The sequence below is a fragment of the Carettochelys insculpta genome, chromosome 22 (assembly GCF_033958435.1).
Source record: "Carettochelys insculpta isolate YL-2023 chromosome 22, ASM3395843v1, whole genome shotgun sequence".
NCBI classification, from domain to species: domain Eukaryota; kingdom Metazoa; phylum Chordata; order Testudines; family Carettochelyidae; genus Carettochelys; species Carettochelys insculpta.
The window spans coordinates 4,914,680-4,927,779 of NC_134158.1; the positions used below are offsets into that span (position 1 = coordinate 4,914,680).

Below are 13,100 nucleotides of genomic sequence, written 5' to 3' on the forward strand. Positions count from 1 at the left end.
CTGTGGGCCAGGGGGAACAAGCCTTTGGCCATTAAACATCAATGCAGGTACAGGCAGAATCTAAAGATACAGAGGCTGCCGTTTAGCAGCCCCCTGCAACGGTCACTCTGTGTCAGTTGGTTTCCCCGGTAACCTGAACTCATAAACACCTCATGGGCCAGGTTCAAAATCCCGGCCTCTGATTGGGCGCAGGTGGGGAGTTTCTAGCAACTTCCACGGCCTGGAGGACCTGGTTGAAAACGGCAGGTATAGAACTCTCGTATGATAATCATGTCATACATATTCATGAGACTGCTCTATAAATTCAGCAGCCACCCACCATTCTGTGGCCCTGGGAGCTAGCTATCATAATCGCTGCTGCCGCATTGGGGAGCATCGGTTGCCATGGCAACGTCTGCTGACCCTTAGGCCAGCTCAGGAAGAGAGCAAAGAGGAGCTGAAATCACTGAGGCAGCTGCCCTTTAGGGGGCACCGCCTAGAGCTGAAATCACTGTCAGCCGTTGTTCAAGCGCCTCCCCAAGCCCCAGCACCGCGCTCGCATCTAGGAGCGGCAAGTGGGCCTTCAGGCGTACTCACTGGGTGGCGAACTGGCCCGTGGCTTCTGCCGCGGGTACTGCGTACCCGGTGAGGAAACCGGAGGCCCAGCAACGTCATCTCATCGATGCCGCTCCTACGGCCACGTCATCGCCTGGCAGTGCCTACCTGGACCATCTCATCTGCGGTAACACTACCTCCGCCGTTCTAACTAACCTATCTGACCACCGACCACTTCATTACTAGATGTTATAAACACCGGACTTGACTGTTCACTTAAATATGATTACTGGACTTGACCACTAACTCTAGATAAAGACTACTGACGTGTCACCTTTCATTTAACTGTGTAGAGGCCGGGCCTTAAGGCCCAGGCCAGACTTTCCCATGTAACATAAATGTAAATACCAAGGTGATGTTAAGTATGTTAGTACTGTTAGTATTAGGATAGATAATTAGTATAGCTAATTAACATATACCCTATCCTACTCCTATTGTTTGGATCCACAAGCTATCGCAGTACCGGGTGGGAAGTAGCACCCCCACCCGGACTCCCTTCAGAGATAGGCTGGTAACCACCGGGAACTGCGGGCACCAGCCGCGGTAGCCTGAGAATCTAAACATCCATTTCCATTTACCTGCTCTCTTTAATTAATGTGTATTTGTATAGAGGGGTATCGTATAAAAGGTTAAAGTCTAGTTAATATAGTATAGTATAATACAATATAAATGAACATAAATTTTATTGATAGTTATACTTAATAAACATAGTAAGTTTGTTTCCCCTAACGTCCCCTAACTCAAATTCTTCCATTCACTTTTGTTCTCTTCATCTCCGTCAGTCCCTTCCCCCTGGGTGGCCCTTGGGCGGGGTCCGGTGCATCCCCCTGGGCCGGCGCTCTCGCCTAACATCGCAGGGGGGGTCGCGGCTCGGTCTGGCCGGGTCCTCGGACCCCTTTGGCGGGGTGGGGTCTCGCCTTCTGGTCGGCTACCCAGGGCCGGCTGGGAGCTGCCCAGAGCGGGCGGGGAGGCACCTCTCTCTCTCACACCCCCACCCATCCCTTGTTGCTTTCTTGTCTCTACTCATCCTTCTCTATTCCCTGCCCAACCTGACCCCCACATACCAAACCCAGCTGGGACGTGGCCACTCTCACCCTCTCCTCCCCCAACCAAACCTTGTGTCCACATTATAAGCAAACAATGAGGAGCACAGAGACACTGGGTGGGTCACTCCCAGCTGTTTATTGCTACGAACTCTTCTGCCTCATTTCCCGAACACGCCCGCAGTGACACAGAGCAGCCACGTTTTCCAAACCGGGACGCGACACCCACGAGCGACGCCGGGAAATGGGCGGGTGGTGCTGCACAGACCAGGCAAACGTTCCTGGGGACGGGAGTGAAGAACCCACGTGGATCATCCCATTTCTCAGACACGCCGGGCGGGTGCGTGTAAAACCCGCTGAAATGGGAATGAGACGAGCGCTGGGGTTGCACCCGGCGCTGCTGGAGTAGAACAACTGCTCCGTTTTGTGTCCCCGCGCGTCACACGCAGATGTCGCAGGGCAGGAACTGGGACAGGAGCGACTCCCCCGCCCGGCGCCGTCCGGTGCCCCCGGGGCGCTGTCCTGCTATTGGCCGCTTGTCCAGCCAATCCCGCTCTGCCATAAACCGCCAGTCCGGCCAATCCCGCTCCGCCATAGGCCGCCTGTCCAACCAATCCTGCTCAGGTATAGGTCGGCCGGCGCCCAGCCCGCTCCGAAACAGTCCGCTCGTCCAGATTGGCTTCCTTGTGCCATTGGCTGCCAGACTAGCCAATCCCGCTCTGTCATGGGCCTGCACGGCCCAGCCTGCTCCGCCATTGGCCGTTACCCAGCAGAGCCCGCCTCCTGCCCAGGCTCCCTGTGTACAACAGGAGCGGGCACGTGGGTCCATTTCATTTTCCTTCTGTTCAGCTCTCAGCGCGGTAGCGGGTCAGTCTGTGTCCTCGAGAGCAACAGGCAGCGCTGGGGAGCCACAGACTGACACACATTGTGGGGCAGGAGCGTTCGTGGCAAAGACCCGCTTCGTCAGATGCATGAGTAGGGGAAGATTCAGAGGAGGATTTAAAGGGGGGGCCAGTACAAGGAAGGGGCAGAGCTGACAAGTATCCTTCCGCTAATGGGTCATTTCCACCCTGACTGAATAGACCTTGTCAGCTCTGGCCCCCCCTTTAACTGGGACCCCCCTTTCAATCCTCCTCTGAACCCCCCACCCCCCACTCATGCATCTGGCGAAGCAGGTCTTTGCCCACCAAAGCTCATGCTCCAAATTGTCTGTTAGCCTGTGAGGTGCCCCAGTGCTGTGCTTGTTGTCTTCTATTCAACAGCACAAACTGGGCCCACAAGCGGAGCCGCCCCGGGGGCCGGGCGGGAATCACACACACGGAAATCCCGGCAACGCCGCGGCCGGACAAGCCCCACACAAGCGCCGAGCTGGGAAAAGAAATGACTAGAAATCACAGGAGTCCCGCAGCTCCCACCCCCCCAAAACCTGTCCTGAGCGCGGCCCCGCCCACAGCCTGTGTCCCCACCCAGAGCTCTCATAGCCCCGCCCCCAAAACCTGTCCTGAGCCCGGCCCCGCCCACAGCCTGTGTCCCCACCCAGAGCTCTCACAACCCCGCCCCCAATCCTGTCCTGAGCCCGGGCTCGCGGCGCCAGCAAAAGGGGTTCGTCCAGGAACTGAGCAGCAACTGAGAAAGAGGCGGACTCTTGTGTTTTATGGCCAATAGAGAGACAGGTTAGGGTTTTTTGGCCAATGAGAAAACGGGATTGGCTCGCTGTAGCCAATGGGAGTGAGGATTGCCTGGATTGACACTCCATGACAGAGACGGGATCAGAGCAGGCGACCAATGGCAGGAAAGGCAGACTCAACTGGTCAAAGCCGGAAGCGGATTGGTTCTCTTCACGACCAATGGCGGATCGTGGAGGCAAGTTGACGGCCAATGGGGGAGCGGGGCGGGGCAATTCGAAGGCGCGCGGGACTGGGCTGCAGCACAGGACGCTGGTTGTGGTGAGGCGCTGCCGCAGCGCTGGATGTGTGCGGGGTCGGTTGGGCCCCGGGCTGGGCCGGGCCGGGCTCGCGCTGGGTGGGGGATGGGCTGGGAGGGGTCATTGACCGCCCGAGGCGCTGCCGACGGACTCGCCGGGCGGGGGGCGCGCGAGGGGCTGTGGTGAGAGGGGAGAAAAACACCCTTCCCCCCTCCTAGCGGGTGCGCCCCGGGCCCCGCGTGGCGCTGGAGCCCGAGGCCGGGGGCGGAGCTCAGTGTCTGGTTCCCGCCTCTCCCGGGGGGCGGGGCCGGGGCCGGGGCCGGGGGGTTTGTTCCCGCCCCCGCGGGGCGGTGGGTGTGAGCAGAGCCCGGCGCTGCCCCTCCCCCCACGTGCCCCGGGGGCAGCAGCGGCACCAGGTCCGGCCCCGACCCCGTCCGCCCTTCCCGCCCCCCCCACCGGCCACAGCCCCGAGCCGGGACCTGCTGGGGCCGCGAGGAGCCGCCACTGCCCCAGCCCGGCCCAGACTCTGCCCGTGGCCGGGGGGAGGGGCCGGAGTTAACTCTTCGCTCGCCCTGGCCCAGGGGCTGGGGCTGGGGGTTATTCTATTCCCACCGCTCCGCACAGGGCCTGGTGGAAGCAGCAGGAGGAGAAGCCCCCGAGCTGCGGCCAAACACGCTCCGGGTGTGACACTGAACTGCAGCGGCTGCTGCCCGCGTGCGCCGGGGCCATGGCTGCGGGGACCTGGCCAGGAGCTTCCGGGAAGAAGCCCAACTTCTTCTGCCCCCAGTGCAGAGAAACCACCCGGCAGAGAAACCTGCAGCCCAACCGGCAGCTGGGGAACCTGGTGGAGTTAGTGAAACGCCTGCGAGCCCCGGCGGGGCCGGAGCCCGAGGGGCAGCGAGTGTGTGAGAGGCACCAGGAGGCTCTGAAACTCTTCTGCCAGGAGGATCAAAGCCCCATCTGCGTGGTGTGCGACAGGTCCAGGACTCACCGCGCTCACATGGTGGTGCCCGTGGAGGAGGCTGCCCAGGAGTAGAGGGTAGGGAACGGGTCCCTGCTGGGCTGGGTGTCACAGGGGCAGCTTCTCTGCAATGACAGTGCCTCCTGCGTGGGTCTCACTGGCCCTGGGGTGGAGCCACAGACCTGTCTGATAATATGACCCAGCCACCTGCAGCCCCTGGTGCTTGGGTGAAACTGGGCCAGGCCCAGCAGTGCTGCGGGGGGGATACCCTGGAGCTGGGGTCACTTCTCAGGGGGCTGGAAAATGGGAAGCTGCCCCCCAGCCCCACTCTGCTCCGTGACACTGTTTTCGCTGGACACAAACCAATGGCCCCAAACCAGCCCCAGAGCCACTGTCTGTGTTTGCAGGAGCAACTCCTGAGCCACCTGCAGCGCCTGCGGAAGCAGAGAAAGGAGCTCGTGGGCCTGAAATCCGCCTGGGCCGAGGAGAGCGAGAGGCTGCGGGTAGGTGCCCGGCCCTGCCCAGGTGCTTTGCACAGGGGCAGTGACAGCACCAGGGGGTGTCTGCACTGGTTGGCGTCTGCGACACTCAGAGGTTAAAGTGTTTCCAGGGCCGATTCAGGGAGCGAGCTCAGGGTCCCAGTAACCAGTGTGGGGCAGCCCCTGCTCAGGGCCCTGGTGTAAATCAGGAGTGACCCCCGGCAGTCAGTAGTCGGGGTCAGACTACTCAGGCCCCTGGTGTAAATCAGGAGTGACCCCTGGCAGTCAGTAGTCAGAGTCAGGCTGCTCAGGCCCCTAATGGAAATTCCCACTGGAGACAGTGAGGGCAGCGCAGGGGGTGGGAGCAGCCTCTGGCTCTGCCGCTCAAGCCCTGGGGGCCGGTGGAGAGGTTGGTGGCGCTGCTCGAGGTGCTCAGCTGTGGCCGAGTGGGGCTGAGACAGGGGAAGCTCTGGGCTGGGCCCAGGGCTGGAGTATCGGACCCTCCAATGAGGCCAGTGGCCGGTTTGGGCTGAATGAAAAGCCCTGTGCAGCGCAGAACAGCCCCTGTCCCACGTCCCATGTCCTTCTCTCCCCGTGGCCGCCCGGCCCCTCTGTGCACCCCAGTGGCAGACCGCCGTGGAGAGGCAGCTGGTGGCGTGGGAGTTCCTGGGTGAGCGAGAGCGCCTCCTGCTGGCCCGGCTGGGAGAGCTGGCCCCGGAGATCGGGCAGAGGGAGGAGGAAAATGCCACCCGGCTAGGGGAGGAAATTTCCCAGCTCAGCGCCCTGATCACGGAGCTGGAGGGGATGTGTTAGCAGCCAGCGCTGGAACTGCTGCAGGTGAGACGGTGCCGGACGCGCCCAGTGCCGGGAGGGGACGGCCCCTGGGGCTCCTGGGGGAACTCAGCGCAGTGATCGCGGCCCAGGGTGGCTGCAGGGCTGGGGGCTCAGGGCTGCGGAGAGACGGGAGTTGGGGCTGCGGGGGCTGGGGGGAAGCAGGTGACATGTCCCAGCTCCAAGCCCAGGGCTCAGTGCAGAGGCCCGGCCGCGCTGCAGAGCAGCTGGTGTGACAGGGCTCTGCTCACCCCGGCACAGCCCGTTAGCGCCCCCACTCCCTGGGGAGCCGCCTGTGGGGCTGAGGCCGTGGGAGCAGCGTGAGCTGTGTGGGGCAAGGCCAGGCTGGGCCGTGGGCACTGACTCTCTGCTCTGTCTCCCCATCCCCTCTAGGGTGTCAGAAGCTCTGTGAACAGGTAAGTCTGGCTCCATCTGCCCCCACCCCCGTCATGCTGGGACGAGGCTCAGAAACCAGGCTGAGGCCCAGCCCCCCACCAGGGACTGTCTCCCCCTCTGGGTCCCTCCCCCTCCTTCCCTGTAGCCCTGGGGCTGCTGCCACCGTGGGTGTGTGACCCACCCTGGGGAGGGAGCTGCCCCAGGGCTCTAGGCTGGGAACCCTCCCTGGGGCCTGGCTGGCTCAGGAGATCAGTAACGGGGCTGGGGCCTGTCACCCCGAGGGCCCAGCTAGGACGTGGCCCCAGCTCTGTCATGGCCCAAAGCCTGTCCCAGGTGAGGGGCCTGTGGGAAGAGCTGAGTGGCCCAGCCAGGTGTGGGGGGGGCTGGGGCTGGCCCTGCCTGCACTGGATTTTCTCTCTGAGGGTCAAGCCCCAGGCTGGGCCCCGGCAGGTGGTGCAGGCACTAAATTCCCTGGGCAGCAGAGGTCCCGGCCCCCTTAGCTCTGCCTGTGCCCAGCCCCCACCCGCTGCCCTGTCCGGCGTTGGGGGCAGGAGCTGAGGGCCGAGGAGGGGGAGGAACAACCCCACTGGTGTCTCTGCAGGGCCGAGAAGGTGACATCTCCCCGTCCGGCGCCCAAGTGCCCTGAGCTGGAGCAGAGAATCCGGGATTTCGCTGGGGAGCCCCGTCTGCAGGAGGCCGTGACGGGATTCCTGGGTGAGGGGTGCTGCTGCTGGGGGTTTCTCTCCCCCTGGGTCCGGGCAGGGGCAGAGGCTCCCCCATGGCAATCGGGGACGGCAGGAAGTGGCAGCTCCTTCGTTTGGGTTCATGTCAGTGGCTGAGGATTAGAGCTGGGATCAGAGCCCCTGGTGTCCCAGCTCCCCAGGCTGCTCGGAGCAGAGCCGGTGTGGAGAGAGGGAGCTGAGGAGAGAATTGCTAATCCCGTATGTGTGCGCCCGGGCGCCTCCCGCTCTGTCCCCAGGCAGGCGCGTGCCGGGGCTGATGCTCTCGGCTCCGTCGGTCGCTCACAACTCTTGTGTATTTCACTCACTCTAACTGGCGGCTCGATGCTCCGGGTCTGGAACTGGGGCCTGGAATTGTGGGCTGGGAACTGGGGGCGAATGTGGGGCCGCGTGGCTGGGCTCTGAGTGGGTCCGTGCTGGGGGGAGGTGCCCAGCGAGGGAGCTGGGAATTGACTTTCTGGGGGGATTTGTGCAGGTGGGTTAAACCCGGTCACATCGGCCTCCAGAGAAACGCAGCCCAGCGCGCGTGGGATGGTCAGGCTGGAGTCCCGGAGAAACCCCAGTGACCCCTCCTGGGGAGGGCTGGGGCTGTGAGCCCAGGGACACTGCTCGGAGCAGAAAGGCAGGTGTCCCATACAGACGGGGATGGCCGAGAACAGGGGTGTGGAGGGAAGGTGCCTCCCCTGCGGCCGCCCCCTCCTGCTGCACCAGGAGAGACTCTCCCTCCATCCCGCCTGCGCCGGCCGGGGGGCAGTGACACTGGAGTTCTTCTGGGCACCGCTGAGAGGGGCAAATGAGAGCGAATTGCTGCAAACAGGGCGACATCCAGCCCCAGGCCGAGGGCCCTGCACTACACGGCACCAGCCCAGTCACACGGAGCAGGGCTGGCGGAAGAGACGGCTGTCCTATGGGTCTGGGGCCCAGCCTTGGACTGGACGGGTCATTCGTCCTTCGGGCCCAAGCTGACGATACACGAGGGCTCTCTGTGCGCGGCTGGCAGCCGAAACGCCTCTGAGGAGCTGGTCCCTTGTCCTGAGTCCCAGGCCCCTCTCGCCGTGTGGGACAGAGCTGTGACTTCCAGCCCCAGGGGCCCTGACCCAGGCCAGTGACGGGTTTTTCTCTTTCCTTGCAGAGTCGCTGGCTGCAGAGAGAGGTGAGAATCCCGGGGCTGGGCTGGGGCGTGTGCCGGGATCTGCCCGGGGCCCGGCCGGGGAACGGGGCACAGACCGGCCGAGGGGAGTCGCAGGCTGCAGAACTGCTCTGTTGGGGGGCGGCGCAGAGCCGGGTGCTGCGGGGAGGGGCCGCGTACGGCCCTGCTCCGGGGGCTCTGCGGTGGGAATTCTCACCTCTCCCTCTGCCGGTCGTTGCAGGACTCGGACGAGCCCGAGGATTCGCAGGTAACTGACGTTCACCCTGTGTGGGTGACTCCAGCTCCCTCCCTGCAGCCCCTCCTGGCCCCATGCCCAGGGCCCCACACCTGGGAGACGGCAGAGCTGGTGGGGGAGGGGATACCCCCAGTGGGGGAGGAGGAGCAAAACCAGACCCGCAGGGGCACCACAGGGAGGGGCTGAGAGCTGCCCCATGAGCCCAGCCCAGCCCCAGGGCAAAGAGCCGCCTCCTCCCTGTGCCCCGACCCCTCTGCCCTGCTGGAGGGAGGGGCTGGGAGTCAGTGGGTGAGCCGGGTCCCAGGCTGGGCCCAGACTCCCGTATTTCCCGCTGCCGGCGCCTGAGCTCAGTCCAGCTCCCGTCGGTTCCTGCCCCGCGTGGAGCTGAACCCGCTGAGCCCCGTCCCCACCGAGCTGGGAGTCACCCAGGGCTTCCACCAGGGTCTCCGCCGCCATGTCAGCGCCACTGACCGGAGCCCAGGGCAGCTTTCCTGGGGCTCTCAGCAGTGACCCCGGCTCTGCAGGGACCCGCCTCCCCCCGTCTGTCTGCAGCGAGGGGAGCAGAGGGGGAGCCGCCCTGGGCCTGGCGATGGAGAAGGGCCGGGGGCTCCCAGCCGCTGCTGCCGTGGCCGTGGCAGAGCCCCGGGGGCCGCTCAGCTCCGCACCGCGCCGGGCTGGGGGCGGGTCGCCAGTGTCCGGCTGGGGCCAAGGCTCCTGGTTTCCCACCAGGGTTTGTGTGCGGCCCGTGGCAGAGAGTCTCGGCGCCCATGTGACACTCGGGCACTGGGGGGGTGGGGGGAGCTGCAGCTCCGGCTGGGCGCTGGCGCCTGGGGTGGGGGTCAGCAAAGCGTGTGGGGAGGGGTCGGGAATGAGCAGCTGGAGCCCCACCCCTGCAGGGCTGTTAGTGCTGGGGCCTGAACCCCACAGCCAGAGTCTGCCACTGCTGCCGGCCCTTCTGGTCGCCCCCGACTGCACCCCCAGCCTTGTGCCCCTCGCCCCCGTCGCCCAGAACCGCCTCCTCCCTCTCCCCCTCCCCCCACAGAGACCACAGCTCCCCTCTGCCCCCCAGAACTGACTCCTTCCTCTCCCCTCCCCCCACAGAGACCACAGCTCCCCTCTGCCCCCAGAACTGCCTCCTCCCTCTCCCCTCCCCCCACAGAGACCACAGCTCCCCTCTGCCCCCAGAACTGCCTCCTTCCTCTCCCCCTCCCCCCACAGAGACCACAGCTGCCCTCTGCCCCCCTGAACTGCCTCCTCCCCCTCCCCCTCCCCCCACAGAGACCACAGCTGCCCTCTGCCCCCCAGAACCGCCTCCTCCCTCTCCCCCTCCCCCCACAGAGACCACAGCTCCCCTCTGCCCCCAGAACTGCCTCTTCCCTCTCCCCCTCCCCCCACAGAGACCACAGCTCCCCTCTGCCCCCCAGAACTGCCTCCTCCTTCGCCTCCCCCCACAGAGACCACAGCTCCCCTCTGCCCCCAGAACTGCCTCCTTCCTCTCCCCCTCCCCCCACAGAGACCACAGCTCCCCTCTGCCCCCCAGAACTGCCTCCTCCCTCTCCCCCTCTGCCCCCAGAACTGCCTCTTCCCCCTCCCCCTCTGCCCCCCAGAACTGCCTCCTCCCTCTCCCCCTCCCCCCACAGAGACCACAGCTCCCCTCTGCCCCCCAGAACTGCCTCCTCCCTCTCCCCCTCCCCCCACAGAGACCACAGCTCCCCTCTGCCCCCAGAACTGCCTCTTCCCCCTCCCCCTCTGCCCCCCAGAACTGCCTCCTCCCTCTCTCCCTCCCCCCACAGAGACCACAGCTCCCCTCTGCCCCCCAGAACTGCCTCCTCCCTCTCCCCCTCCCCCCACAGAGACCACAGCTCCCCTCTGCCCCCCAGAACTGCCTCTTCCCCCTCCCCCTCTGCCCCCCAGAACCGCCTCCTTCCTCTCCCCCTCCCCCCACAGAGACCACAGCTCCCCTCTGCCCCCCCAGAACTGCCTCTTCCCCCTCCCCCTCTGCCCCCCAGAACCGCCTCCTTCCTCTCCCCCTCCCCCCACAGAGACCACAGCTCCCCTCTGCCCCCCCAAGAACTGCCTCCTCCTTCGCCTCCCCCCACAGAGACCACAGCTCCCCTCTGCCCCGCCAAGAACTGCCTCCTCCCTCTCCCTCTTCCCCTCCCCCCACAGAGGCCACAGCTCCCCTCTGCCCCCCAGAACTGCCTCCCCCTCCCCCCGGAGAGACCCCAGCTCCCCTCTGCCCCCCAGAACTGCCTCCTCCCTCTCCCCCTCCCCCCACAGAGACTACAGCTCCCCCTCTGCCCCCCAGAACCACCTCCTCCCTTTTACTCTCCCCCCACAGAGACCACAGCTCCTCTGCCCCCCGTGCCATCCTCTTCCTCTTCCCACCCCCCACCACTGCTCCCTGCCCCTCCCCTCACCCCCCCTTCTGCTCCCTGCCCTTTAGTTCTCCCCATACCCTCCCCTCATCTCCTGCCTCCCTGACACCTGCACCCGCTCCCCTCTGGTCCCTTGGTGCCAGCCCCTCTGTTCACCGCTCCTCTGCCCCCTGAGCCCCCTCTCAGCCATTGTCCCGTCTGCCCCCTGGTGCCGGCCCTTCCCTTTGCCCCTCTGTCTGCCCCGTGTCTCGTCCCTTGTCTCCTTTGTGTCCCCGACGTGGGCCCTTCCCTCCCCCATCTCTGGCCCCTGGTGCCCATGTCCTTCCCCCCTCTGCCCTCCTTGCAGATGACCCTCTGCCCCACCCCCCATCCCTCCTGCTCACTCCCCCTACCCCACACCTCCCTATTCCTGGCACCCGCCCCTCCCCTCACTGCCCTATTGTGTCCTGAGATCTGCCCCCCTCTTCCCCCTTCCCCTGGTACCTGCCTCCCTGCTCACCCCCTTTGTCTCCTTCCCCTGCCCCCTCCTTTCCCCTGGAGCCTCCTCCTCCCCCTGCCCCTGTTCACCTCCTGTGTGCTGGGGTGTCGCCCCTCCCCCTCCTGCTCTGTGCCCCAGAGGCCAGCTCGACTCCTGCCCTCCCCTTGTCCCTGGGCCACCGCCCCAGCCCAGCCCCTCACTCCTGTCTGTGGGCCTGGAGCTGCCCCCACTCCTGCCCCTTAATTGCCCCAGCGCTGCCCCTCCCATCGCCCTGTTCTGCCCCCACCCCCTGCTCCTCCCCTCCCCCCTGCTGCCCCCGGCACCCCCCTCCTCCTTCCTTCCTCCCCCACTGGGGCTGCCCTGCCCCGGCCGGTCCCTCGGCCCCCGGGTGCCTGCCTCACTCTGTGCCCTGGGGCTGCCCATTCCCTGCCCCCCATGGTGCTGGCACCTGCCCTACCCCTCACCCCCCCACCCAGCACCCGTCCCTCCCCTTGGTCCCCTGCCCCATGGGAGCTCCCCATCGCCTCACAGCCCTCAGCCCCGCCCCTTGCTGCCCCTTCCGTCACCCTCTGCAGCCCCCGGTACCCCCCTTCATCCCTCCCAGGGCTTATGGGGTCTGCTCCTCTGCCCCCCATTGCCCTCATTGTGCCCATCACCTGCCCCTCTCCCTTCACACCTCCCCATCACCTGCCCCTTCTCTCTCCTCTCCAGCTGTGAGCCTGCCACCTTCTCACCCCTTCCCTACTCCCCTGCCCTCCTCCCTCAGTGTCTCCTCCCAGGCAGAGGGGCCCTGACTCCCCTCAGACAACACCCCCAGAGCGATCACTGGGGCGCAGGTTCATTTCCCTCCGACCCCAGGGACCAGCCCTGCCCCCGCACTGACTCTGTGACTCTCCCCAGTGGACGTCACTCTGGATCCAGACACGGCTCATCCCCGGCTCGTCCTCTCTGAGGATGGGAAACGTGTGAGATGCGGAGACACCCGCCAGGACCTGCCCCACAACGCTGAGAGATTTGATCCTTGTCCCTGTGTGCTGGGCGCGGAGCGGCTCACGGGCGGGAGGTGTTGCTGGGAGGTGGAGGTGGGAGACAGGAGTGGGTGGTACCTGGGGGTGTGCAGGGGATCTGTGCGCAGGAAGGGGCAGGTCACACACCCCTGAGGATGGATACTGGGCCGTGTGTCTGAGGGACGGGGGATACGAGGCCCTCACCTTCCCCTGGAGCCCCTTCCCCGTGAGCGCCAGGCCCGGCCGGGTGGGGATTTTCCTGCACTACGAGGCGGGCGAAGTCTCATTTTACAATGTGACTGACAGGTCCCATCTCTGCACTTTCACCCACACCTTCTCTGGGCCCCTCCGCCCTTTCTTCTGTCCTGGCCTCAACCCTGGGTGGACAAACGCGGCTCCCCTGACAATCTGCCCCCTCCCAGCGCAGCCGCAGGGAATCCCTGTCCCTGGCAGTGACCCCGCGGCACAGACTGACCCCTCCCAGCACTGAGCAGCCCCCAGCCCTGCTCCCATGGGGACGTCTAAGGGGCATCGCCCGCCTGCCCCCCCCCCCGCATCAGTGCCCAGGCCTGTGAGCTGGGAGGGGGAGGGCAGGAAGGGGCTGGGGGAGCAGCTGCAGGCTGTGGGGGGCAGGGTCGGGTCGATGCTGAGGGTGGGGTGAGGAGGGGGCTGCAGTGGCGGGACAGGAGGAGCCCAGTGAGGGGAGAGGCCCAGTGGGGGGGCCCGGGCACTTGGCACATTTCCTGCCAATGTGCGAGCTCACAGCTACAAAGCCCATTCGTGCTCACCCGACACCCCCGGCCCGTCTGATCTCCCCAGGCCTCCCACTAGCGCGGCCATTTACAGCCATCTCCTGACATTACAAGTGATGCAAAACAAACCAG

General features: G+C 65.4%; 1 pseudogene; it reads left to right on the top strand.

Moving 5' to 3' along the window:
* LOC142024635 (E3 ubiquitin-protein ligase TRIM21-like) overlaps window positions 1-12,825 on the top strand; it is an 84,658-nt pseudogene extending 71,833 nt beyond the window's left edge.
* Window positions 12,826-13,100: the final 275 nt, after the last annotated feature.